Genomic DNA, 26,984 nt, shown 5'->3' with positions numbered 1-26,984 from the left:
CGACCAAGCACGGCGGACCGCCCAAGCCAGTGGGGCCCTGGACTAGGGGCTCCACCCACTCGCTTTCTGCATTTTTTTTTCTCTTTTAAATAAACGTTTTGATATATATTCCCGTAACGTGATATATATAGGTGGGCGTCCCCATCTATATATATATATATATATATATATATATATATATGTATTAAAAGTTGTGCTTTGCTGCAGAAATATCCTCCAGGAACATTAAGGGTCTCCCACAAAGACCTTGTTAAACAACAGAAACGGACGAGAACTGTTCGGAAGCAGAGCACGGAATAATTGCCCGGCGCAGCTGCTATATTCCAGTTGTGATTCTACTGTAGTAGTTATGGCTCAAGCCAGAATCCAGTCATGTTCCAGTACAGTCAGTCTAGTCCGTAATAAACGCAAAAGGAAAAAGGAAGGTGCAACGAAACAAAGTGTGCTGGTACAACGTTTAGGAGGGAAAGTGGTCTCACGTGGTTTGTTTTGTGCCACTCCGAAGGAAACTCACGTGCTGTAGATGAAAAATAACCAGTGCTCTTTGCTCTCGGCAGAGACCTTTCATGCAGAACAACTGAGTGCATCGTTTATCTCGCCGACGCTACATGGTTTTCGAGGCGGAAAGGATTGTCGGGATTTTCTTCTTTACGCGTTACTCAAATAAGCGCTGGGCTCGGAGGCGCCCAGCGTGGTTCTCAATTCCACAAGAGCGTCGCTCATTTTTCTAAAAGCTTGGCTGCCTCGAGTCACAAAAGCAGCGGCGTGTTTGCAAGCACGGACCGGCGGCCTTTTGCTTCCGAAATGCCTGCGGCGAGAAAGAAAAATAAAAGAAAGAGAAAGATGAGAGAGAAAATGCTGGAAGGGAGCCAGAAACGCGAACGCCTGTTGTGCACACGAATTGTGGTACCACCGTACAATGGCTTTTTATGGGGATGCCTGTTGCAGGTGGACTGCTCGTGAGGCCTCACAAGAGGCGAAGTAATGAAGTTTTGAGTACTAGATGTTGCTGCCAGCGCTTGAGCTAAGGTAGTGCAGCTGATTACTTCTACTCTGCAAAAATTATCGTAGGTATGGCTAGTTCGTTAAGTTTAGCCTTGCAGGAAGTGAATTTGGGTCGCATAATCATGCTGCACCAGGTTTCTGCGAACTGAGTTGTTATTCCGTCTACTTGCCATTGCTCTTGAGTGACTAGAAGGAAGCTCCTCGCCTATGAACGCACTGTGATGGGAGTTATACTTATTGACTGGAGATCTTATTATATTATAGTTTAGCTGCTTCTTGCTGTGACACGGAAAGCTAACTCTTCGCGCCTTGCAATGCGCCACAGCACAAACCTTTAGGCTCATTCACACCGACGACTGACAGTGGTTGCTCGACCAAGTTGGTCGCAAAGCGACCAGTCGCAAATTGTTCCAAACGGTGGCTTTGCTCGAAAATAGAGCATTTCGGTTGAACGCTTGCTGTTCCAGCTCTGTCACGCGACCGCAGTCACAAGGCTGCCAAACCAATCAGGGGCGCAGAAACAGGACGGCTGTTTACGCTGATACTCATGAGCCGATGGTGGCTGGACGGTTGCAGTTGCCGGTGTGAGCATCGGTCGCCTTCGGTCTGTTTTTTTGATCGCCAGTCGAAAATGGCCGCGCAACCTCCTCAAACCGTTGGGGTGAATGAGCCTTCACAGTGTTGACAACGTGTGTAGCCAACCTTTCCCTCCTGTCCTTCTTGTCTGTTCAGAATGCAACGCGCACCCGACATTTAGTGCAGTACGCCCAAGTCGCAACTCTTTCCATGATTTTCTATGACCACCTGCTGCCATTTCAAAAGCCTTCTTGAAAGTTAATGACTGAACATTCTTATAGTTACAGGTATTTTCCTTTTCCAGCCGCCTGAGGCCACCACAACGAATCTGCCGGACCATTCATTAATAAAGTTTCTTCTATCTCTCTCTCTCAGCGAAATCGTTAACGATTGTATTTTTTTATTCGCGCTTGAGGCAGAGGTAAATATATTCATCTTTCGCGTCGCACAACACTACGTGCATACATCTTCCCTGTGTCTTCTCGCGACTACGCAGAGGAATCAAAGCAATTTTGCGTAACTTCGCGTTTTAATGATTATCTCTTCCCTGCTTCTTATACAAAACGTTCAAATTTTAAGTACCAGCCATTAGAAGAAGTAACGCACGAAAACATTTCATTCGCAGCGCGATACTTATGCATGTACGTAGGCCCTTAAAAAATAAGGATTCGTTCCCGCCGTGTTATTTTCTGTTGGCACAAAAAAAAAAACGAGTGCCCCTTATCTTCTTCAGTTGAACCAACTTACTTATCATTCTATACTCGAATCGTTAAGCGCTGCAGAATAGCAATGCTCTGTTTCCAGTGATATAAAGGTGGATGTGCAAGCACCTGCTCCGCATTCATTACGAGTATTTATATTATTATTATTATTATTATTATTATTATTATTATTATTATTATTATTATTATTATTATTATTATTATTATTATTATTATTATTGGTGTGGAACTGGAGGAGAGGGTGGGGCCTTTAGTGGCTCCGCCTACTCCTCTCTTAAAGAACAAGAGAACTAAAAGGGTGAAAACACTAAGACAGTCACATATCAGAAACACTTTCGAAGCTGCGCGCAAGTGTAAAGGAAGACACGGAAAAGAGTAAAAATATCCATATACGAAATTGTGCGTACATCACTGTGCGGCAGGGGCCCAGCGCTGCCTCTGAAACGAAGGAGACGTACCTTACATTTGCCAGAATTTGCCTCGTTCCTTCTGCTGCAAAGAGATGGACACTTCACTTCAGAATATTGTTACGGCACAATATGTGATTTGGAAACATTCAGTACCGACGTGGCTATGTTTCTAGGCTTTATTCACAATCACCGCTGAAATCTCTAGACCTAACGGTGATACATCAAACGTGGCATACATGCCGTTGGACACATGCTGAACGACATTTCTTTGGAGGTGGGTCGTGGTGTTAAAGGAGAGAGAGAGGTTATTTAGGGAAAACAGGAGAGGTTTGCCTGGCGCAATGCCTGGCGTGCAACTTTAGGTAAATACGATGATGAACCCAATGAAACGCGCACGACATAACACCGACACATAACATAAACACAACGTACAACATGCGAAAATAATTCGATTATACTATATTACAAATAGACATTCTGTTAATTACTTAATTCATTATTTACATAATCTTCTTGAGAAGGAGGACATCGTACAAATGGTAAAAAATGCCTTCGTAGCGTGGGACGCGCCGGGGGCAGCTAGAGCTAGTTCATTCACCGAGCATATTCCGTAGCCCAACGCGCAATCATTGGTTAATATCATTGGGATGGTTATTTCGAGCGGTGGGAGACGGCAGTGTGAGAATAACCATGAGGTGTCTTCTCGTATATTACATGCGAGTTCATAATGGCGATCCTTTGCGCTTGATTTTATACTATATGTAATTTATGTTGCCCACCTCCCAACGAGTACGGTGCAGGCTTCTGTGGTCACGCCTTTCGAATCGGAACAGGTTTGCCTTATTTTATTTATTTATTTCCTTCATTTTTCCAATAAAAATACGTTTTCCGTGTATGTTCCTTCCAAGTTCACCAGCATTTACTACGCGAGACTATTCTAATGCTTTCTGGTGGGCACACTTTCCCTGCAGCCCACATTTAGGGTAATAGACATGTGTCCATGTTGAAACCACGCCTGGTTCGCTAGCTTCCTTTCCCGGTAGTGTGGCCCGCTTTTACTGGCGTGGTATCACCCACTCAGTCGTCTGTTATTTCGTTTTCTTCACAAGCAGTAAGGTCGTATACCGCCAGTAATAGAGACGAATGGGTCGTAAATTTGCGTTCGAGTGGCCGAGGAAACCGCAGTACGCCTGTTTGCACCCGTATAACCCTGCTGCCAAGCACGAAGAAAGAAATGGTGATGCATGGGGCAATTTCACGAGAACATGAGAGTGGAGGGGTGAGAAGGTAGTGAGCAAGCAAGAGGGGGGCAGGGAACAAAACATGCATTGCAGGCGTCGGCAAGAGAGCGGGTGGAGGAGAGAGAGGCGCATTTTCTTCCGCGCAAGCAGCAAGAATATATTCCGCATACCCTTGGCAGTTACGCTTTAGGGCAGCCGCAGAACATGATGGAGACAGACAGACCTCATCGACATAGCTGGCAGTAAAGGGGACAGCCAGTGAGGGTTGGCGAACTTGCCGTATAACAATTAGTAAAGAAAGAAAAGAAGCCTCGTTGCCATCTTTACTGCACGTTTTATTTCTGTCTCTGCGCTGCGAGCCAGCGTGGAAAGCAGGGGCTCGCGGGGCCCTGGAAGAGCAGTGGGACTTCGTGTAAGTCCGGAAAAGTAGCCCCCGAAAATGAGGGGAAGCATACGAGCTCATGCGAGAGAAGGCAATGCATGAAACCCGCGGATAGAGGCTTGACCATAAAGTTTACGGTTCTCCAAGGAGCCCCGGAAACACGTAGATAGCCATAGGTGGAGAGTAAGGCGGAGCAGTCGCTCCTCACTTTGTCGTTCTCTTTCTCTCTCTCTCTCTCTCTCTCTCTCTAACTACAGCCTACGCGTCGGCGGTAGCCACGAGACTAGGACGCGAGCATTCGCAAACTTTCATTCTTTTCGCGTCAGGCCTTGTCTCCGGCTGAACGCGATTCCGAGGCCGAGATACCCGCCAAGCCGGGCGCAAACAGCGGAAGAAGCGATTCAATGCCCCCAACCACTCACACGGCTTCCTTCGCCTTCTTGGCCTGCAGCCTTGGCTTCGCTGTCTTCCTCTCCGTTTCTTCTTGCTGGCATACTCGGCGCAAAAAAGAAAAAAATAAAGGCGCGTTATTTCTTCTGCCTCTCGAAATCGGACGCCTACTATGCTGCTCGCCATCGAAGATACACCTTTCGGTTCTTCTTTCCACCGAATCGAGGAATTCAGGCAGGGACAAGAAAACTACGAGCGCGGCGGGAAGACTGCGAGAGAAACACACGTGGCTCGCGCTCGTGTGGGGCTTCTTTCGGACTCGCGGCAACGGCTCCCGAAGGAGTTGGCGGATCGCCGCCGATGCGACCGGGGAAAAATATATAAATAAAAAGAGGTGGGCCATGGCGTATATCGGAGGCGGCTGGAAATTGGGCATGGCCCGTTGCGACATCATTCTTCGCTCGCTCCCAGAAATGCGGCCTCCGTCCATTTGTTTTGCTTGGTGGACGCGAAGGATAAGCTGCAACGCACGCAACAAAGCAAAGGAAGGAAAACGCACATGCAGTACGTTACATGGGCTGAAAAGAATGGAATAATGAAAGAATATAGAAGAAGGCGTTCGAATACCGGCAGGCAGAGGCTATACGCTGAGTCGAGCTGAATCCTGGGGAAACGCAAATATTTCGCATTTATTACTTGTGACCACGATAGCGAACACGCATTTATGCTGGGATGGCAGATAGAAAGGTTGTATGGCGTTGGTATTATCCATTCGAAATTGGTGAGAGAAAATTCTTTGATCGTGGGCGTGACGCTACTTCTCGCCTGTCAACTCAAGTAGAATCAATGTTCTATGAAGGATCATACGAAGTGTGTTTTACTGAAACTGAAAAGTCGATATGACTTTTGATTCTATCGGCTCAATCCTCTGACAATATCACCGATGCCCTGCTCATTTTTCGTTTCGAGTTCAGCAATCTTTTGTTTCGTTTTGTTTCGTTTTGACAAAGCAGCCCGTTTCTTTTTAGTTTCTAACAATACCGTGTGCTATTCCACCCCATAGGTGGAGAGTAAACCTCCACCTATGGAGGTTTACTCCATAGGTGGAGGCATACTGTAAACCTGTAGGTATACTGTAAACCATAGGTATACCTGTAAATAAGATAGAAATAAAGCACCGCGAGCATGGAATTACAATGAACCTATCTCTTTGTGCTAATTTCACTTTTATGTGCACAAAGAAAACACGCACTCCTAGCTTCTCATGCTCTTTATACCTGGACATATAAGTGGAGTTGAAGCACCGTCAGTAAATTGTGAAAAGCAAAGAAATGCCAAGACATTCAACCCGCCTTTCGGCTCTCTTTCTTGAGCAGTGAAATATTTCGCCTTAAGTAGCGCCCCATGTAAAGCAGCTGTAAAACGAGCAGAAAGTACACCGGTCGCACCGAAGCTCTCTGTCGCTAACTAATTGTGATTAAGTATAAGCAAGGATCCAGCCAGATAGAGTTGCACTGGGCCACACATCTCTGAGGCTTACATTTGTTCATTTATTATTTCCTTATTTTTAGTCCGGGACCGACCTTCTGGCCCCTATAAAGCACAGAGGGTCAATGGCCACATCGAAGTGCAATCTATTTAATTGGGAAACCAATGTTACCCCCTTTCGTCTCGCCTTCCCGCGACTCTTTCACATTATGGAGCCACTCCCAAGCGATACCTTTTCCGTTAATGCTAAATGGTTAGAGAGCACAAAGTGAGAAACGGCTGTTCTTGTTTCCTCTTTTTTTGTTCTTCCTTTCGTTTTTTCTCTCAACTTTCTTCACGCTCGCGTTCGTTTCCCCGCTCATTCTGCGCTCCTCGGGACCAGATTAGCCGAAATGAGGGCGCGGCTGCACCGGGCCCATCCAAGTCGCATGCATCAACGTCGCCGTGCTGGTATGGCCGCGCCGGTCGCCCTCAGAGGGCCTTGCCGACAGAAATAGAGTTCACTGGGCAGATCTAATTTGGTGTTATTGGATAATGCTAGGCATTGCGATTCGTTCGCGGACGAATCTTTCATCTTCGCGATATGACTGCGTCGACGTCTCTCGTAAAAGTTGGTGCGCGCTGTCACGTCCTCTGAAGAGTTGGAGTTGTAATAGTTCCAACAAAAACTTGCAACAGTATCAGTGGCTTTCCAATCTCTTCGCCTTTCCTCAAGAGCACGTTCGCAGCCATGTGTATGTATGGTCTATTTGTACACATACTGCTGGTAATTTCGCCGACATTTGAAAGGTTGTGTCGTGATGCCTTAAAAGACGATACTATTGACGCTAAACCTGTATTGATGTGCGTTGCGTCAATAGGATAAGGCGAGAGACAGGAACGCTTCACTTATGAGGCTGTGCAACAAGGACACGTTTTTTTTCGCTGTACTATATGCACTAGGTGTATTAGGCGACGGATACTTGGAAATTTGTTACCTTAAATGATGTTAGCGTAAATACGAGGAACATTTCTTTAAACGGCACTAAACAACGTCGAAGTGCTGCACTCAATAGGAAACAGTGCTATATTTTCTTGTTCGACCTTTCGGGTTGTTATTTTTTGTATCTTGATGTTGACAATGGAAATAAACGCATATGACTTAAAATCTTTAGTCAACAATGGTTCTACGTGCTAGAGGAAGTAAATGTGGGGACACGAACGCGGGAGAGAATTTTCAAGAACTTGCTACGACAGCTGAGAATAGTAGGTTGACAGGGGACAAACATTGGTAAACAATCGACAGTGGTCGAGCAGAAGATGCCTCACGAACAGACGTTCCGATGCAAGTTGTTTTTGCTCTGACGTAAACAAGTCGCCTTATGGAAACGTTGCGACAATGGACATCTCTCGTCCGACGCACAGTCGGCCATTTTAGGTCTTCGCCTTATTGTGAAACTCGCTATTGGTTGTGTTGGTATACCAGGTACTGCGCAGCCGCATCGAACGACATGATGTGAGTCTCTTGCATTTCAATGTTATTTTGGTAGAACTAACAATGTCGTGGGCATGGCGCTCACAGGCTTTTCAATCTATGGCGTTGACGTATAGGACCGTTTCGGAGAAGCCTCACGCCGCAGGTTGTAGGGTGCATGTGTGGGAGTGTATGGTGTAATGACGCCACGTTTAAGAAGGTGCACTGGGGAACAAAATTGTCCCAGATAATTGAACACGTAAGCGTTTACCCGTTCTTATCACTGAGTTTTCTAATTAAGGAATACAGCAGCGTAGCTTTTTGGGCTTGTTGGTGCGTGGTGGTCCTCTGCTCGGTATTAATTGCTATACAAATTGAGGAATACAACGTGGAAGGTGCCAATTGGCTCTTGGTAATTCTTACTACACGTTTCCCCTCAGCCTTTGCAGTCATGGGCTGCGCACATAAAAGCGCCAATTGCGTCGCAGAGTGAGCGCAGAAGAGTTGCTGTAATTCCTATGGGGCACTCGATCTCACACAAGTTAGAGGAAAGTTGCCGGGCATAATAGCGTTAACGTTGCTTTCTTCAGTGACAAGTAACTTGGTTATCTAGGCGTTGCAATCGATAGGCGTGGAAGGATTCGCACAGGAGCAAGTGATAACGCTTGCTCTGTTAATAACGTTGATGTTCATTCTGATTGTTCCTCTGGAGTGGCGTACGGGAGTCCTTGCACGTGTGGTAGCGTCTACATCGGACACACTGACCGGTGTATAAATATCAGGCTACACGAACATGCCAATTTCCAAAAGGGAATGGTGTCGTCACATCTTGCTAGTCATTGTCGTGATTTCAGCTGCGCGCCGTCTTTTAGAGACGCCTGAATTGTCATAAAACACCACGATCAGCGCAACACTTGAGGGTGCTATGGTATATGGGATAGTCAAGAGCAAGAACATGTGTATAAGACAGCCGTCAGTTTACCTGTCAAACGAAAATATTGCGTTCATTGATTGCCTGTGGACATGTGACGGTTCTTTTACAGCCGAGCTTTCTTCACCTCTTTTTTCTACTTTTGCGACGCTGCTGCTGCTGCTTTCACCTTGCACGCCGCGTCAGGGAGTGGTTCAGACCGTCTAAATACATGACAAGAGCGTGGCAGTGAGGAAAGTCGACGTGAGAAACCATCGCGTCGCATGAGCACAATATCATCTGAAGCTCCCTATAGGTGTTTCCACATTAGCCTCTTGACAACTGTAATTATCGGGACCACTCTCAAAAGCATTGTAAAAACTTCAGCACATACTTTTCCACTAACATGCAAGTCCACAGGGGCCGTAAGTAGGTAGAACTCTGCAGAGAAGGGGAATGAAGTGGCAGAGAATGAGCAGAATCGACGCAGTCGCGAGACCTATGACTAGACACTTTTAGTTTAAAGTTAGCGTAGTAGCAGAGTTAAGGGAAATTACGTTACCGTTCCGCAAACGAAATATTTAACAAGCGAGTATTAGTATAGCATCACAGCGTACTTTCCGTGTCAGGCGCTATATAATATACTTAAAATTTCGCCTATAAAATGCACATTAGAGAGAGAGAGAAATAACTTTTATTTATATAGCCGGCAGATTCGTGGGGGGGCCTACCCCGCCTAGATGGCGGCCAGAAGCCCTTGAGCTCTAGCGGCATCCTCGGCCTGCTGGACAGCCAAAAGTTGGTCTTCGGGGGCCGAGCTGAGCAACACGGTCTCCCACTGCTTCCGATCCTGAATTTTTCGGCCCTGTCGTGGCGCCCGAGGGCAGGCCCAGATAATGTGATCCAGGTCCGCCCTTTCTTGACAAAGTTTACAATTGGCCGAATATTGGTCTGGGTAATAATGATTATAAGACACCGGGTTCGGATATGTATTTGTTTGAAGGAGGCGCCATGCCACCGCCTGCTGCTTATTAAGTGATGGGTGTGCGGGAGGAAAACGCACCCTTCCCAATCTGTAATGATTAGTAATATCCCTGTAGCTAACCATCCGGTCCCCTGTCAGCCCCAACCGCGGCGCCCCGGTGGCTCGGTTTGTGAGTCCTCGAGCCACGGTGTCGGCCGCCTCATTGCCGGGGAGAGAGGAGTGCGCAGGCGCCCAGATGATATGGACAACCCGCTCACCGCGAAAGTTTGCCAGGATACGTTGTGATTCCGGCGAGATGCGTCCCTTTGCGTAATTTAAAATGGCGGTTTTAGAATCACTGACTATTATCGTGGCCAGTGTGGAAGCCATTGCGAGAGCAATGGCCGATTTCTCAGCCACCTCGGCTTTGTTAGTTTTAATAGATCCGCTGACCTTACGCTCACCTTGCGAGTTCACTGCAACGATACACATATTCTGAGTAGTCGTGTACTCTGCCGCGTCGACGTACACCACGTCCTGAGAGCGTTGGAATCTCCTCTGTATAGCCCTTGCCCTTTCCTCCCGCCTTTCCCTGTGGTGTTCGGGATGCATGTTTTTGGGTAGCGGTGGGATTATAAGCTGCTTCCTTATGTCGTGGGGGATGTCTACTTTAGTGCCATACTGTGATGCGTATGTTACTCTAAGCTTGTTAAGTATGTGTCTGCCAGTAGGTGTTTGTGAGAGTCTTTCATATTGCGCTATCGTATGGGCTTCTATGAGTTCTTCGAGCGTGTTGTGGACACCTAAGGCTAGGAGCCTGTCATTTGATGTGTTTATCGGCAAACCTATGGCTTGTTTGAATGATCGTCTAATGATGCCGTCGATTTTTGTCTTTTCTGCTACTTGGAGATTTAGGTAAGGGGTTACATATACTATGCGGCTGATGACAAACGCCTGGACTAGACGTACCAGATTGTTCTCTTTCATCCCATAATGGCGATTAGCTATTCCCTTAATTAGTCTCAGCGTTTGTTGTGCACATTAGCAATTAATTTATTCGCCATGCGTTGCGTAAGCTTCAGAAAACTGCGAGAGGGAGCATAACGATAGCAGGGAGCGCAGTGTATTGGTCATTTCCATGTCTGCCGATTTGCGGCGAAATCAGTAAGTATGTCATCCGTGTCATCCGACGCCTCCCAATCTTAGAGGTTTTATGCTTTCGCACCTTTCTCTCAACTTTGCCGATAGGTGGTACCGCCATCCTTGAAGTTTCTCTCGTTCGGCTCCGACGCGTTGGAAACGACAAGCGATCTCAGAATAGTCGCAGTGTTTATCATAATACTCCGTTGGGGAAGTGGCCCGAGATTAAGCGAAAGCGGTTTACACAGTCACTTGATACGAATGGCGGCTGCCGGAACCGCCGGCATGTTTTTACGTAAACTACGTTAACCCCGCAAAAACGGTAATGTTATATGTCAGAAATAGAGCTCGTATGCTAAACGGTATGGGTCCTTCAGAGTGCAGGGCACGCGCATTTAGATCCCGCTATTCCGCAAACTCCGCTATCATGATAAACACACTAAACTGAAACTGTCTAATAACAACAGCCTTGCCACATTCACAGTTTCCATACAGGGGGAGAAGGTGACAGAGAGAATACATGACATGACAAGGCAAGGAAAAATTGGTTGCGAGCAAACTGAACGTGCGGTACGGTACACTTCTACTATTTCTGAAAAATAAATACCATGCAAATTTGTCAAGCGGACAACTGACGCAAGGTGGGCAGACGCAAAGTTTATTGAAATTTCCTAGAGTAATGCGACACTACGGAAGCGATCGCGCGTCAAACCAACACTTATTTGCCACCGCCATACCCCGTGGTAGCTTTATGGCTATGGCATTGCTCCAGGTCGCGGTTTCTATCGGGACCATGGCAGCCGCATTTCCACGGGAGCGAAATACAATAAACGCTAATGCGCTTAGATTTAGGTGCACATTGAAAAACACAAGGGCTTAAAATTGGCCCGGACTCCGCCACGACGACGCACCTCATAATCCGATATTGGTTTTGTGAACGTAAAGCCCAATAATGCAATTAAAAGTTTAACGCTTCTGCCACGGTGCGATGTGCCATGTGAGGCAATAATAAGGATCAGCCCTCTGAGAGATTATGAATAAAGGCGCCCAACAACGCCTAAAGCGAACACGTCTGCCTGTGTGTTCTCTGTACTATAGGCAGACAAACAGCTGTGGTGCACACAAGGTAACACTTAACAGCAACTAAACAGTCTCGTATTGTACTAAACGCTGAAGAAATTACATGTTCGCCATCAACATCATCGCTAATTATCGTCAATCATAGTAAACAGCAAAGAAAGTTTCTCTTACATAGTGATAGAGTTGGTTACCCGTAGTGACAGGGATCTGTGTATATTCTTTTTTTTTACATGCCATGCACATGAATTTCATAATCACTGTTTATATGATCTTTTAGTTCTAATAAGAAATTTTGCTTGTTGGACCAGTGCTTTTCTTGTACTCTTTCTCGTGTTTCGAGTTTTTGCGCACTGCCCGAGCAAGGATAGATTCCAACTGCGCCGCTTTTCAATCCTTCTACACTCGCCGTTTGTCACTCTCTTCTGCTCCAGTCTTTTTGCCTGTGAGCATTGCTGCACTAAAGTATCAGTAGAACTCAGCGCTTGTCACATCTGTGCGGAATGGGATGTCGTTGTCGCTAACTGAGAAACTGGGGCTGCCATGATGAATTGGAGACATACATCTGAGCCTAGATTCACAAAACGTTCTAACGCTTCAGTCGTTGGTAAGAGAAAATGTCAATCATTCGTGTTGTCCAGCACATTACCAGCGAATGAGGCCGGCTAATGACAGACAGCTCTTACGAATGAAAATCTTCGTGAATTGGGTCCCTGTTTTGCTGCCGTGTGAATGAAGCAGAGATATTTGGTTTGTCTTAATGCACAGCATAGGTTTTTAATCTTTAAACATATTGAAGTAATGTGGTTATTATTTTACCAATGCTGTAAAATTAATTATTAGCGAATATCTTCTTAGACGCTATGTTAATCCTCTTTTTGTCATTATCTGGCTAGATTCATAGAATCTTTTGTTTGGAGGCTTGCCGGCTGAATTAACGATATATTTGTACTTTACCGACTTCTTCCTCTGCTGACTCGGTGTGGTGTCGCAACAAGAAAACTCGAGATAGTACAAGTTTAGTGAAGAGTGGAGTCAATTACAAAAGTAGCAGGTACATTTTGATAGCTATTTGGCGATAAAATTTGCGTCTGAAAAGAAATACGCGCCGCACAATGGGGCGACTTCCCAAGATAAATGATGCGTGCAGCCCTTTGACCGCAGTCAGTTGACCCGGAATGATCGGCATTAATATAACCCAAGTTGTTCGACGTCCTTCCTGAAAGCGAAATAATTACTCATAGCCGAGGCAAAAATAAACAAAAATCTGGGCTCAGAGCAATATTAGAAATTTTTTGCTTTGCTCGGTGGTGCTCAAAGACAAGCACGCAGAAAAGTTCTGCCAATGTTTGTACAATGCCTTTCAGCGGCCGCTGAGGCTTTGCGACGGTGTACGGGTCACCAAAATACAGAGTCAGGTACTAGAATAAAAAGCAAGAGAAACAAAAACGCAGGTCATGGGTCGTGGAACAGCTTTAAGCATAATTAAGGTCCCCCAGAGCATGAAATAATGTTTACCCCTATCACTAGGTGCACCTATTCTTTGCTGACCGACAAAATGAAAACTTGTCAGACACCATACACATGATCGATTGTCGTGTTCCAACTTGAATTTCAAATCAGCGGGGATCTAAGCAGGTTGTGAAACTTCCTTATCAAGCTTTTTCTCTTGCATTGACCATGCCCGTCCGATTGCATATGCTGGTACATATTATATTTTTTTTCTGTTTCGTAGAAGTACACAAAAGAGGTTAATGCCCATTACGGAGATTGCATGTCTAGAAATAATGCATACATTTCTTCATTTGTCGTCACGCAAACCCGCATTGGCATCAATATAGCGCGTGGAGACAAAAACTTCGCTGCATAATGCAGAGTGGAGTTGGAGAAAGAAAAGGATAATGCATCGTTGTCCTAGCTACTTAATAAAGCTGTCTCAGAGGAATTAGCGTCCTAGAGACGGGCGTTGATTTAATATTAAACGATCGTTTAATATCGATTGCAGTCGACCAAAATAATGTAGCGAGGACATTGCACGTCCCACTTACCGTGCACAAATGTGTGGCTTATTATTCATTAACATGACTGATAATCGCCCACTTCGAAACGCATAAGCGTTGCTGACAGAGAAAAATAAATAAGTAGCACGTATTTCGCCGTATGCGGCATCACTGGATTGTACACACCAAGATGTAGAACTGCAATGACCGCGACTAAGGAGGCAAAAGGCATGGCTTATTACTCAAGGAGTAGGCGGCATTACGACAACATAACAAAGCAGGCAGATTTGCAAAACTGAAAAAGAACATACCAAATACTCAGCGAGTTGTAATCGGAGGGCTCTTGTACTTGAATGGCCTTTGGGTGCAACCACCCCTAATTTCTTCGTTGCTCTGTAGAATCTTGAAATCGCCAAATTGTGCGCACGTTCGACCGGAAACATCGTAAATTTGAGAAGCATTGCTACTGAAACAAGAAGATGCTGGAGTAAAAGAAGGACCATTGAAGACCGGCTCAACTGTTTCGTCTGATTAGCCGATGAACCAGAAGAAACGAAGTGCTTATGCCAAGTACAAGTTGATATCTGTGAATAGCTGTGCTGTCTACAACACTCGAAATATTGCTGCAATCACCGTATGAAGTATAAAATGGTAACTGCTACCTTTCTTTCTCGAGAAATTTCGCTCTTTCTGCTTCAAAGCTCACCATTTCGTTGAGCACCTATGTGGCACTTAACTCGGGAAATATAGAAGTTCAGGGCTACATTCTAAATAAGCTCACCTTTGGGCATTGTAAAAGAGCAGTGGCACATTTCTTGGTGATAATATGCGGCGTGACAGAGACATGCGCATGCGCCTAAGACTAGCATATGAGGCTGTGTTTGGGTATTCAAGTTGCTGAAGAACGAGATATCGCGCTCAAATGGAAAACATCATTTTGTTTGCTACGTCAGTTCATTGACACTTACGTTGTACGCCACACAGTGTGTCGCTGAAATAAGTACATGCATGTGCACTTCATAAAAAAATAGAAAAATTACATTGCCCGCCAAACCTTCGAGATGGCGCTGCAGAAACAACAAGTATCACTGCGCCATTACAAATTTCTCAGAGAGTCACATGCGACACACATCCCTGCATTCTTGAAAGCGGTAGATCGTGCCGAAAGAAAGAGAAAGAAAGCATTTATTTCTGATCAGGTTGGGTGACGTCCTCGTAAGGTGGAGCTCCAATTTCAGGGACTTATTGGCTCGCGCCACTCCACGTGCTCGCAGCATCAGACGTCGCTGCTCTTGCGGTTTTAAGCTGGTCAGCGGAGTCTCCCAGGAGGAAGGTGAAGGTGACAGATCAGAGGAGTAAACCGGAGGGTGTGGGCATTCCCAGGCGCATAGATATACTGTGGGCTTTGCTCCACAATAGAGATAGTATGAGGGATAATAGGTGGGGTGGAAGAGGTGAAGATAAAAGAGACCGGGAGATGAATTAGTTTGAAGCTGTCGCCACGCGATGGCACCTTCGCAGTTAAGGGAATGATGTGGTGGGGGGGAAGTCACTCCTGTTGTCGCTGTAATTTTGTAGGGTTTAAGTGAAGTTCAGTGGTTCTGTCGGTGCGTCGTTTGGGTTTGACAGCTATTCTAATGGCTCTCGGTTAGCTAGCTCTCGGGCTTCCGCATTAGCACATTCATTACCGTGGAGAGAGGCATGACCAGGTGTCTAGACGACACGTACGCAGTGTGACGCTGTGTGGTCTAATGATATAATTACGCGGTTTGTATAGGGTGTCGCCATCTCTTGTGCCGAAGTCCGTCTGCAAATCGGTGACCACTGTGATGGGTCCATCCGGAGCGACTATGGTGGAAGCGTGTAGGATGGCTAGGCCGATAGCAGCCTCTTCCACCGTGACGCTGTCTACAGTTTTGAGCGCGGCCGAAGCTATCGGTGTATCTGTGCTATTAGATAGCACGACTAGACGCAGGGCATGTCTCTGTGGGTACCGGACCACGTCGGTGTAGAGGACTGGTGAATCCGTTGTGTCATCACCAAAGAGTCTAGCGAGGGCTTGCGCTCTTGCCTGTATCGGACCTTAATGGCGGTCAGGGTGCAGATTCCGGGGAATGGGGGCCACGTGTATTTTGTTTCGAATACTAAGCGGAATCCTTGTTACTTCGTCGGAGTACTGCACGTTCGAAGATTGATTGTAGAGCGGTGGTCGCTTGGCCATCGCCACAGTGAAGGGTGGGTGATACAACCCAACCATAGGGAGTGTTTTACGATATCTGACCGAATTCCACTTAGGCCGATGGTGGCCGTGCGCTATGAAAAAAGGCTCGGACATAATCATAGACGCGTTTTCCGCATCGCGGAGATATGAGGTCATGGGAGACGTTGTCTAAGGACCCCTTGAGGTCCAACGCCAGTTTTTCTCTGGTTTGAACTGCTTTGAGGCCATTCACAACACCCTCCTTAAGTTGTAGAAGCATGCCTTGTGCAGTCAGACCGGGTCGACTGCCGAATAATGTATTGGCGAAGAATTTGTTTGCTTCCAGGTAAGGCTGGAAGCGCATAAGAACTACGCGCTGGATGAGTTTGCCGATACAAAGTCAGGGAAAACAGTCTTAGATTTTGGAGGGACAAAGTTTTTTCGTGTTTCGGAATGATAGTAATATCGGCGGCTTGCTAATATTGTGGAAGCGTTCGGTTTTTCCAGTTGCTCTTGTATTCAGTGAGTTTCCGGATGGCCTGATCATCCAGATTACGTAGTAATGCATATAGAATCCCATTTGCTCGTGGCACCGTGTTAAGTTTTATGCTGCGTTGGGCTACCCCTCACTTCTGTCTCTGTAATATCGCTGTCCAATTGGGTTTCTTCCTCATGTGGATAGTCTTTGTATTTGTCATAATATATGGTACGCGGGAGTGGAAACATAAACATACGAAGACTGTGCGCCGTGCGGGGGCGAAGAGGACAGTGAATCTTGGCAAATACCCTCAAGAGAGTCATCATCATCATCGACGCCGACGGGGGAGCGTCCGCAGTGGCGCCTCAAAAAAGCGTGGCGCGAGAGTGTGGCCCGTGGCCCGTGGCGTGAGCAGTGCGCGAGGTTCGGCGGTCGACGGAAAGCAGCTTCCTCGCTGGGCGTCTGGCCCATAGGAGCTATCGCCGACCGCGCCAATACGCCACACCTGAAGCTGTCGCCCGCTGTCGCCCGCTGGGAGGTTACCTCGCCCCGCTCTTCCGCTGGGCACTGGTCCAGGAGGGCTGGCGGTCCGGAACCGGGGCACTCGAGCGTTCGGGTGAGCGGCCACAGGGCTACCCCGCCAGCTGTGGACGCGACCCGGTGACTGTGGCCGGCTACCTGAGCCCCGCAAGGCGGTCCGACCCGGCCGTCCAACCCGGCTGTCCGACCCAGCCGACCGAACCGGCCGTCCAACCCGGCTGTCCGACCCAGCCGACCGTCCCGGCCGTCCAACCCGGCTGTCCGACCCAGCCGACCGTCCCGGCCGTCCTACACGGCTGCCCGACCCGCCGGCCGATACTGTCGTCCGACCCCGCTGGCCGGCATCGGTTCAACGAGGTCTCGGACACGGCGACACACGCTTCCGCCGGAACTGTAGGCCAATCGTAATCCACCGAAACATATAGTGCATGTCGCCTATGAGGCATTTTGGGACATTGTCACGTGTGTGTGCCATTATCTGTGTCGTGTACGTCAAGACCAGTCTGATGTGTGTTTTTGCTTTCGCGTGCTGTTTCTCCCTTTTTCTGGAGTGATCCGGCCCAATAACATCACAAACTGGCGAGCCTGCCAGAATTCACTCGTAAATACAGTGAAAGGGGGCAGTTTCGCTTGAGCGTAGACACACATTAGTAGACGGCACCATGGATTTAGAGAAAATCACGGCTATAGGTCTCCAAATAGGATTGTCAGGCGCAGAACTTCGCAGATGGATTGAGGCCGAACAGGCAAAACAAAGGGACGAGAGAGCTGCGGAGCGAGAGGCAATCAAGGAAGCTGACCAGAGGCAGCGCGAGATCCTCCAGCTAAAGCTGCAGCTTCAGGAAGGAGCTCGTAATATGCCGGCAGCGGCTTCTGAAATTTTGACTGCACCCAGCACCTCCTCGTCATCCCTCACCCCACAGAAGTTACTTCCTTTGTTCGACGAGAAACGCGATGACTTACACGCGTATATACAGCGATTTGAGCGCGTTGCAACAGGACAGGACTGGCCACAAGAAAAATGGGCTCTTGCTTTGAGCATGTGTCTGACTGGGGAAGCGTTAACTGTGATCGGTCGGATGACTGCCACCGATTCATTAGATTACTCGAAGGTAAAGAAAGCTTTGCTACAAAGGTTTCAATTCACGGCTCAAGGCTACCAAGAAAAGTTTCGTAAAGCACGAGCACTAGAGGGCGAAACTGGAAGACAGTTAGCAGCAAGAATTTCAGCCTATTTTGACCATTGGATTGAGATGGCTAATGTGCCTAAAACATATGAAGATCTACGAGATCACATGATCTCTGAACAGTTTCTGCGTTGTTGTGAGCCAAACCTAGTCATTTTCTTGAAGGAGCGAGAGTGCAAATCCCTTGACGAACTTGCTAGCTTGACGGATCGCTTCCTTGAAGCGCAGAACTGGACAAACCTAGGAAAGGGTCCCGATAACACAAAGGATTCTGGTGGAAAAAACATTGAAGCTCCCAGGAAACCGCAACTTATGTGCACCCTTTGTCTTCGGTTTGGACATTTGGCTCCTGACTGCCGTGCCCCACCTAAGCGTATGCTGAAGTGTGAGTTGTGCGACAGAACGGGACATACAGCTGAAAATTGCCGAACTCGGTACGGGGACAGCAAACCAAGTTCTGCGTGTGCATTCACCAAATCTCGACCAGTCCGGACTCGTCCAGTGAAAGAATCAAAGCATCCAGGAAAGAAGATTCGCCAATCAAGTGACAACGAGGGCAAGAACCCTGGGACTGCTGTAACTTTCCTCGTCGACGGGATGCCAGTGGTGGAAGGCCGGCTGCTGGGAAGAAGTGTTCGTGTACTACGAGACACCGGTTGTAATACCGCAATTGTCAAACGAGAACTCGTTCCAGAGATATATATGACGGGAAGAAAGAGGAACGTTGTTCTTCTGGATGGCTCAACAAGCTACCTGCCTGAAGCTGTCGTGCCAGTGAACACGCCGTATTTTACAGGCAAGTTAACAGTGGCATGTATGGACGAGCCCCTCTACGACCTTGTTCTGGGAAATCTTCCAGGCGTCAGAGGACCATACGATCCGGACTCTGACTGGAAGCACCCCGCTGCTCCCAACGCTGAGTCGTCGTCGTTAGGGGTGAAGCGTAATAAGGCGCCTAGGAAGCCTCAGCATGTATCGAGCGTGGCTGAAGCCAGAACTGAAGAACAAGGCAAGATTCGTCCCTTGTGCGTTCCGACAATCGTCTTACGTGACATGACAAAAGGACAACTCATTGAAGAACAGCGGAAAGACCCGACGCTGAAACATATTTTTGCGAAAGTAAGCAAGTCGTTTAACTCGGAAAATGGCCACAGCTACGAATTCGTGGAAGAAAAAGGATTGTTGTATCGCCTTTACCACCGGGCCACTGGCAGAACCTTTAAGCAGGTGGTCATACCAACAGCATTTAGATCTGGCATATTAGAAGGGGCACATGAAAACATCATAGAAGGGCATAAAGGTGTCAGGAGAACAACCAATCGTATCCTGCAAGAATATTATTGGCCAGGTGTACACAGAGACGTAAAACGCTTTGTGAAGTCGTGCGACAAGTGCCAAAGAACAACAGCTAAAGGGAAAGTACAGGCCGCTCCACTTCCTCGTCAATGTGTGCTTGTGTGTGCGTGCAAGAATGTGACAAGTTCGTTCGGTCCTGAAGTTTTAAAAACGCCGACACAAAGGCCGCCGAAGTTGAAAAAGCACCGGAGACCAGGCCAGCGAAACCAAGCCCACAGAGGAGCACGCCAAGAACGTCAGCAACAGAGTGTTGCGTTGGAGTCTCCTTTTGCAGGAGTATTCTTTTACTATTCACTACATAAAAGATTGTGACAATGCCGGAGCTGACAACTTGAGTCGAGTCACACGTGGTCACCTGTTCGTATATCAAAATGTGATTAGACAATGCGACCACTCAAGCGCTTAGTGTTTATTTGAAAACGTACAGACTTGTGTGTTAGTACTTTAACTGGGTGCAACGCCCTGTGAACAGTGTGTTGTGTGCCCATATGAACAATCGGACAAACGTGCATGACAATTTTCCTTTTTTTCTGTTTCTCATCCCGCGCCCTTGTGTTAGAATAGTTGCGAACAACTTTCTCGAAAAGGGGGGTATTGTCATAATATATGGTACGCGGGAGTGGAAACATAAACATACGAAGACTGTGCGCCGTGCGGGGGCGAAGAGGACAGTGAATCTTGGCAAATACCCTCAAGAGAGTCATCATCATCATCGACGCCGACGGGGGAGCGTCCGCAGTGGCGCCTCAAAAAAGCGTGGCGCGAGAGTGTGGCCCGTGGCCCGTGGCGTGAGCAGTGCGCGAGGTTCGGCGGTCGACGGAAAGCAGCTTCCTCGCTGGGCGTCTGGCCCATAGGAGCTATCGCCGACCGCGCCAATACGCCACACCTGAAGCTGTCGCCCGCTGTCGCCCGCTGGGAGGTTACCTCGCCCCGCTCTTCCGCTGGGCACTGGTCCAGGAGGGCTGGCGGTCCGGAACCGGGGCACTCGAGCGTTCGGGTGAGCGGCCACAGGGCTACCCCGCCAGCTGTGGACGCGACCCGGTGACTGTGGCCGGCTACCTGAGCCCCGCAAGGCGGTCCGACCCGGCCGTCCAACCCGGCTGTCCGACCCAGCCGACCGAACCGGCCGTCCAACCCGGCTGTCCGACCCAGCCGACCGTCCCGGCCGTCCAACCCGGCTGTCCGACCCAGCCGACCGTCCCGGCCGTCCTACACGGCTACCCGACCCGCCGGCCGATACTGTCGTCCGACCCCGCTGGCCGGCATCGGTTCAACGAGGTCTCGGACACGGCGACACACGCTTCCGCCGGAACTGTAGGCCAATCGTAATCCACCGAAACATATAGTGCATGTCGCCTATGAGGCATTTTGGGACATTGTCACGTGTGTGTGCCATTATCTGTGTCGTGTACGTCAAGACCAGTCTGATGTGTGTTTTTGCTTTCGCGTGCTGTTTCTCCCTTTTTCTGGAGTGATCCGGCCCAATAACATCACAGTATTCCGTTCGGTGACTTGCAGCTATGTAATCTGGTGCACTGTTTGGAGAATAGCGTCGTCATTCAGTGGTTCTTGTGGGTGATAGTGCGGACGACGTTGGTTTTGGGGGTTCTTGTGTACTTTGAGTACTGCTCTGACGAGGGAGCATGATTTGGATGTACTTAGGGTGTTATTAAGGAGGTCGCAGAGGTTGTGCGGATTGTTATTAGTGAGGTTCATAGTATGTTCTTCCGCCTCAGCTGCGTTCCCCACGATTCTTTGTTTCAGCCTACGGTTGTATCACTCCATTTTGCATCATTTGGTCAAGCCTCTTTGCGCATACCAGAGGTGGAGCAGGTGTCTGTCCACATCCGGAGTTTCAGTTGTTTCAGTTGTTTCAGTGAGTTCCTTGGTGTAAGTTTTAAGATCTGTTAGTAGCTATCACGTGCACTGGTGAAGAGAGGGCGTGTCCTTTTGTGGGGACTTGGTTCTGGCGCGCCCGAAAGATTTCCAGTTCGTTATTTTGAGTGCACGTTCTGGAGAGCGTATGGCCACCAGTTGGACTACTGTGGCTAGAATGCTGTGGCCACTGCCCAGTTTCTCCATTAGGTTGTTCCAGGAGCATTGAGTAAATCACTTGACCATTGTTAGGTCGGGGCAGGTATCCCTGCTAACGCTGTTCCCCGTTCTGCTTGGTGTGTCAGGTTCTATCAGCAGAGTGAATAGATAAAGGGAGTGAGCTAGACGGTGGCCTTTTGTAGTTTTGTAGTTTCTGTTTGGTACCTCCTGGCGGTGTGGGGTGCGTTCAAATCTGCCCGAATAAACATTGTTTTTCTTGCTGGTGGAGGCCGAAAAAAGATGTCCGAAGTCATCTCGTCGTGATTTAGGTGCGCTGTAGGTGTTAAGCAAAAAATAAACTGGTTTGATATCTATTGCTGAGTACAGCTTCTAAAAGCACATGCGGAATATGGGAGGTGTCGATCCTGTGCTCAATCACTGTGATTTATATGGACAGAATGTGTGGCAGCTAGGGATGGTTTGGTGCTGTATCGGTTGTCGCTGTGCGGACTGTGTCCAGTGAGCGTGGTAGTATAGTGCACTTTTTCGAAGTGCAGTAACGTCTGGTGGGTGAAGTTGCGTAGCTAGGAACTATGTGAGGAAACACCTGTTCCTTCGATACCCTGTGCAAATCTATTTCCCCACTCGCAAGCGTGTTGGTAGCGCGTCTTTCAGGTTTGTCGACAATGATTAGTTGATACCGCCTCGCTGGTGAGGGCAGGTGTTGTATGAGCCCGACGAGTATAATTTGTTGCGGTCTTCGTGGGTCTCGAGTAGAAGGTTACTCAGAACTGCTTGCATTATACATGACTTCGTGTAACCTTAATCAAGCCAGGAAAACTGTTGGACTCTGTAAATTTTCTTGTATTAATCGTAAAGTAACAAATAACATGAAATCTGCAATAAAAAGGGTGCGAATAAAAAAAACACAGGCGAAACATTCTGCAACTTGGAGTGTTTTCGTGGACTTCAGAACAATATCATTACCGCCGTGAAGTAGACCTGCGGCTAAAATCCCATCAAAGTTGTTGTTAACGACGTGTATGCACGATGTCCCTTGTATGCGTATACGCACCGCTACAGTTGGCTGCCAGGAGAAGTATTCATGCAGCGTAAAAGTGCAATTCCGTGATGAACAGTTCCAGCCCGACTGACGTGGTTGATGATGGTCGCGGGAAGGACTTCTCTGGTAAATCGACGCAGAGCACGCGAACGCCGTAGAAGCCCCAGCATCGGCGCTGCCGTCGGACGGTCCCCTTTCCATTAGTCGAGCACGGCGGTATCGTGACTTGGGTAACGAGCCGACACAGGCTGGTTCGTTTTTGTCTTGAATTGGCGAGGGAAGTAAAGTGGCACGAGAAAATCGTAAAAGTGTTTCTATTATAATTTTTTTACGGAGAGCTCAGCGTGCGTGCGCGTGGCTCTTGCGAAACTCCAGGTTCGTTTCAGTGGTTCAACGTATCCCGAAGCAACTCTTGTTTGTTCACAAACTGCTAGGAGAGCGACGCGTGCTCCTTCACTTGAGCGTATTGCGCGCGGGCCGAGAAAATGAATGCATGGGAGAATGAGAGCAGCAAGTAATGGGGCTAGGGAAAATTTATGCGCCAAAGCTATTTCTAAGCAACACGAAGACATGCAGCTGGCGCAGTCATATCTGCAAATGCGGTATGTAGCTGGTTCTGTTGGGTCAAGTTCTCTGGCTGGCAACTTAGAGTCGGTCGAAACAAACCGGTTGATTGACCGCGGCGAGTTTAACTACAGTCCCTTTTTTTTGTCGTCATGTATTCCCGCGCACATTAGATCGTAGCGGGCTGTGATACCCAGTGGATTTTAAGTTTATTTTTATTTTTCCTGCGGGGAACAGGCGTGGTGTTCTTAATAAATTGGCAGGAAGCTGTGAAAACAGATCGTAAACTAAAGGCAATGTTCCTGATACAGACCTCTTCTCTTTTTTCCTTTTATGATCCGTTTACGAAATTTACAACGGGGCTTGCCCCAGCGCCCTACTCGTTTTGCTTATCAACTGCCGCAGTATTGGAATATTGCTTACAGAAGAGCCCTTTATCTGAAAATTGCAACTAATAAACGATAAAACAAACAAAATGATGGAGAAAAAAACAATTAAAAGAGGAAAAAATAATTCGTAATCGCTCCCACACCACATACACTCAACGAAAAATTGACAGTCACTTTAGCATACGCAAAATATGGTGAAGGCGTAAGCCTGCGCACTCTCGAGGCATTCACTAAATTACTTGACATCCTCATTCGAATGCATTGTTTCTTCTTAATACTTATGTCCACCTACCAAGGGTCGTCTGTTCGAATGCCTTATTTGACACTACCCTAATCTAATTAACCGTGCCCAAATTAACTTCGCTCTAAGGTCATGAGTTCAGGTGGCCTAATTAGCTCTATGTTAATTAACATTGCCTTAGTTAACTTCACCTTAACAACAAACATGGTAGGCTCGATTTCCACATAAGCTCGAGGACACGCCTCCCACCAGTGGTTGCGGGTGCGAGTGCCTGAATAAACTATATCTTGATTAAGTTTGCCTTTGTTTTTTGCTACGGTGAGCAGCATCGAAGCCAGCTGTCGAAGAAGACGACGATGAACGCGCGACCATGAGTGGGCGCCTGCGCGCAGCGAGCTCACATGACTTTCTGCACGGCACGGCGCACATTCCAAGCCATCGGGGGTATGAGCCGCTTGAGGCTTTCGCCTCAACATACAAACCAAAAAACGCGGCGTAAGGTTGCAAATGCATGCAAATCTTGCGTAATGCAGAGTCAGCGCATAACCTGCAGGTCTGAAGCACGAATCTAGCTTCCGTTCACTGAAAGAAAAAAATGTGCAAGTCGAACCTACGCGTTGGCAGCTACGAGACGCGAAACATTCCTAAAGCGCTTAATTGAATGCAGTACAACCGATTGTATTCGGCACAGCGTTCCGCGCCATAGCGATTACGTGCCGGTCTGTGTATGCGGCGAGACGAGGAGACCCTCCTGCACGTGATTCACGTGACCGTGCGTTGCACAGTCTGAGCGATCGGCCCCTTTTGCTAAGAAACTGTAACCAGGCTCGGCGCGCCGACTATACAGAGGCCCTATCTGAGAGACAGTGCAACAGTGAACTGCACATTACTCGGCGGAAAACCGCCCAAGGAGACACGCGAAACAGCGGCAAGGTATAGGCCAGGCGAGGTTTGATTTAATAAAGGAATTATTTTCTTTATTATATACGCATGCGTTGCAGTCGGGATATTAAGGTACCATTTGTTGTATCACTGCGTAATTTTTGGACAGGGAAGCCTTCAGTCGCAATGCAGTTTTGTTACAAATATTGGTCATATTGATAAGTTTTGATAGAAACGAGCTAAACGGTAGGTATGGACTTGAAAGGCTACAACTGCGTCGTTTCGACATCGTTCTCCAAACTTGTGACAAAGCTTGGCTTGTTGCTCGGAGCATGCAGAGATTAGCTAATTTTGCTAGCCTGTAGGTTTTGCGTCGTGAAGAGCAATTATACGTCTCTGCTAAAAAAAATAATACCCACATGTTTCCCAGCATAAACGCTAGTCGAATTACACAGAACGAGACGGAACCTAAATAGAGAGAGAGTCACAATTCCATCTTATTGGTCTGTTTCAGTTTCAGTTCAGTTTCAGTTTATTATTCTTTTACGTATACCATGAATGGGGTAAGAGACAATATACAGACGATGGTCTCAAAGTCAAAGACTGCAAGGGGACCCTCGTTAATAATAACAATGAAGAGATGTATTAAAGATGAGCGAGCTAAGTAAAAGAAATCTCGAAAAATACAACATAGATAAATTAAATTGACGAAACCAAATTCTCTGTAAACAAGCCTATCATACGTAAAAAACTGTGAATAGATGCAAATGGCAAATGCAGTCTAATGCATGATGCAAACATACTTTAACATATAAAAAAGCCTAAGGGCATGAATAAATGCATGAAAGCATGAAGATTTAATGGTGTTGGGTAAACCATTCTACAGTTTTATAGCAGCGAATTATGATGTCATTTTTCCATAGTTAGACTGAACCATATAGACAATAGATAATTGGAGTTACGGGCACACCTCGTAATGTTAATATTGATGAGGTACCTGGAATCAATGAATTGGTATGAAAGCTGTTTAGTAAGTAATTGATAAAAGATAATTATTAGATGACAGTTGAACAAGTTCGTTACAACAAACATGTTATTTTCACGAAGTAATAGAGTAGCACTCGGGAAAAACCCGCTGTTAGTGATAATGGGTATTGCTTGGTTTTGTAAGTGCTGAATTGACGAAATATGACAGTGGTGCGTGTTTCCCGAAGAAACAATGTCGTAATTAATGTTACTTGGAATGAAAGCAAAGCATAATGCTAATAATGCGTCTATGGAGAAATATGCTCTTGATTCTATTAATGCTGTAATACCGAAGGTACACTTTTGCTTACTGAAGGCAATGTGGTTAAAATCTAACTTGATGCCCAAAATTACTCACAGTCGGAGACAGGAATTTGATGACCATCTAGAGTTATCTGAGGCAAGCCCGGTGGTATTCTTTGGCTAGATGGGAAAATCATGAAATGAGTTTTGTAAGGATTGATAACTAAATTATTTGAAGACCACCATGCAACAATATCGTCAAGCTGATTGTTTATCTAAAGGATCAAGGTTCTTAAAGAATTGTCACGCAACGAGATGGTAGTATCTTCTGCGTATAGTACACAATGTGCAGATTTAAGACACGTGGGAAAATCATCATGATATGTAAAGAATAGTAAGATACCTAGTATGGAGCCTTGAGGTACACCTTGCTTAAAAACTTAAGTATCAGAATAAGCACCTCAAGAAAACAAAACTGCTTGTTCTCTATCATGCAGGTAACTTTTATGAAGTGTTAGTACTGCACCAGTAATTGCTAGAGCCTCTAGCTTAGTAAAATTACGTTGTGATAAACTCTATCAATAGCTTTAGTGAAGTATAAAAATATCGAACAAATGAAGTTACCCGTATCAATCCACTGACGAATGTAGTCGGTTAGGGATATTAGAGCTAGGTTAGTCGAACTGCCAGCGCGAGAACCACATTGAGAATATTGCAACAAATAAATTTTTTAAAGTAAATATCTGCGCGCTTACAAAGAAACTTCACAACTGCTTCACCAATCGATGAGAGAATAGAAATAGGACGATAGTTAAACTCCCCCGTTTTATCACCGTTCTAATGTACAGGAACAATCTTAGCCCTTATAAGAGAAGTGGGATAATACCACCTTTAAATATAACTAATTATGATACAAGGTGTATCAGAAATAAGTGGTGCAACCAGTTTTAGGTGAAATGCAGAAATGTTATCTAAGCCAGGGCTGGTATACATTAGAGCTAATACCACGGAACATACCTCATC

General features: G+C 46.9%; 1 protein-coding gene and 1 long non-coding RNA gene across 3 annotated transcripts in view; one reads left to right on the top strand and one right to left on the bottom strand.

Annotated features, from left to right (window-relative positions):
- Positions 1–26,984, top strand: part of LOC135903082 (synaptogenesis protein syg-2-like) — a 343,784-nt gene that overhangs the window by 93,135 nt on the left and 223,665 nt on the right. The window lies entirely within an intron of this gene.
- Positions 761–26,142, bottom strand: LOC139059186 (uncharacterized). The gene is made up of 3 exons (XR_011513977.1): positions 26,077–26,142; positions 2,762–2,795; positions 761–808 (listed from the first exon to the last, which is right to left on the bottom strand). It is a non-coding gene; the product is annotated as an uncharacterized lncRNA (long non-coding RNA).

Source organism: Dermacentor albipictus, chromosome 1 (genome assembly GCF_038994185.2).
Source record: "Dermacentor albipictus isolate Rhodes 1998 colony chromosome 1, USDA_Dalb.pri_finalv2, whole genome shotgun sequence".
In the NCBI taxonomy this organism is placed as follows: Eukaryota; Metazoa; Arthropoda; class Arachnida; order Ixodida; family Ixodidae; genus Dermacentor; species Dermacentor albipictus.
Note: the sequence above shows the minus strand (reverse complement) of the source record. Positions and strands in the feature narration are given on the sequence as shown.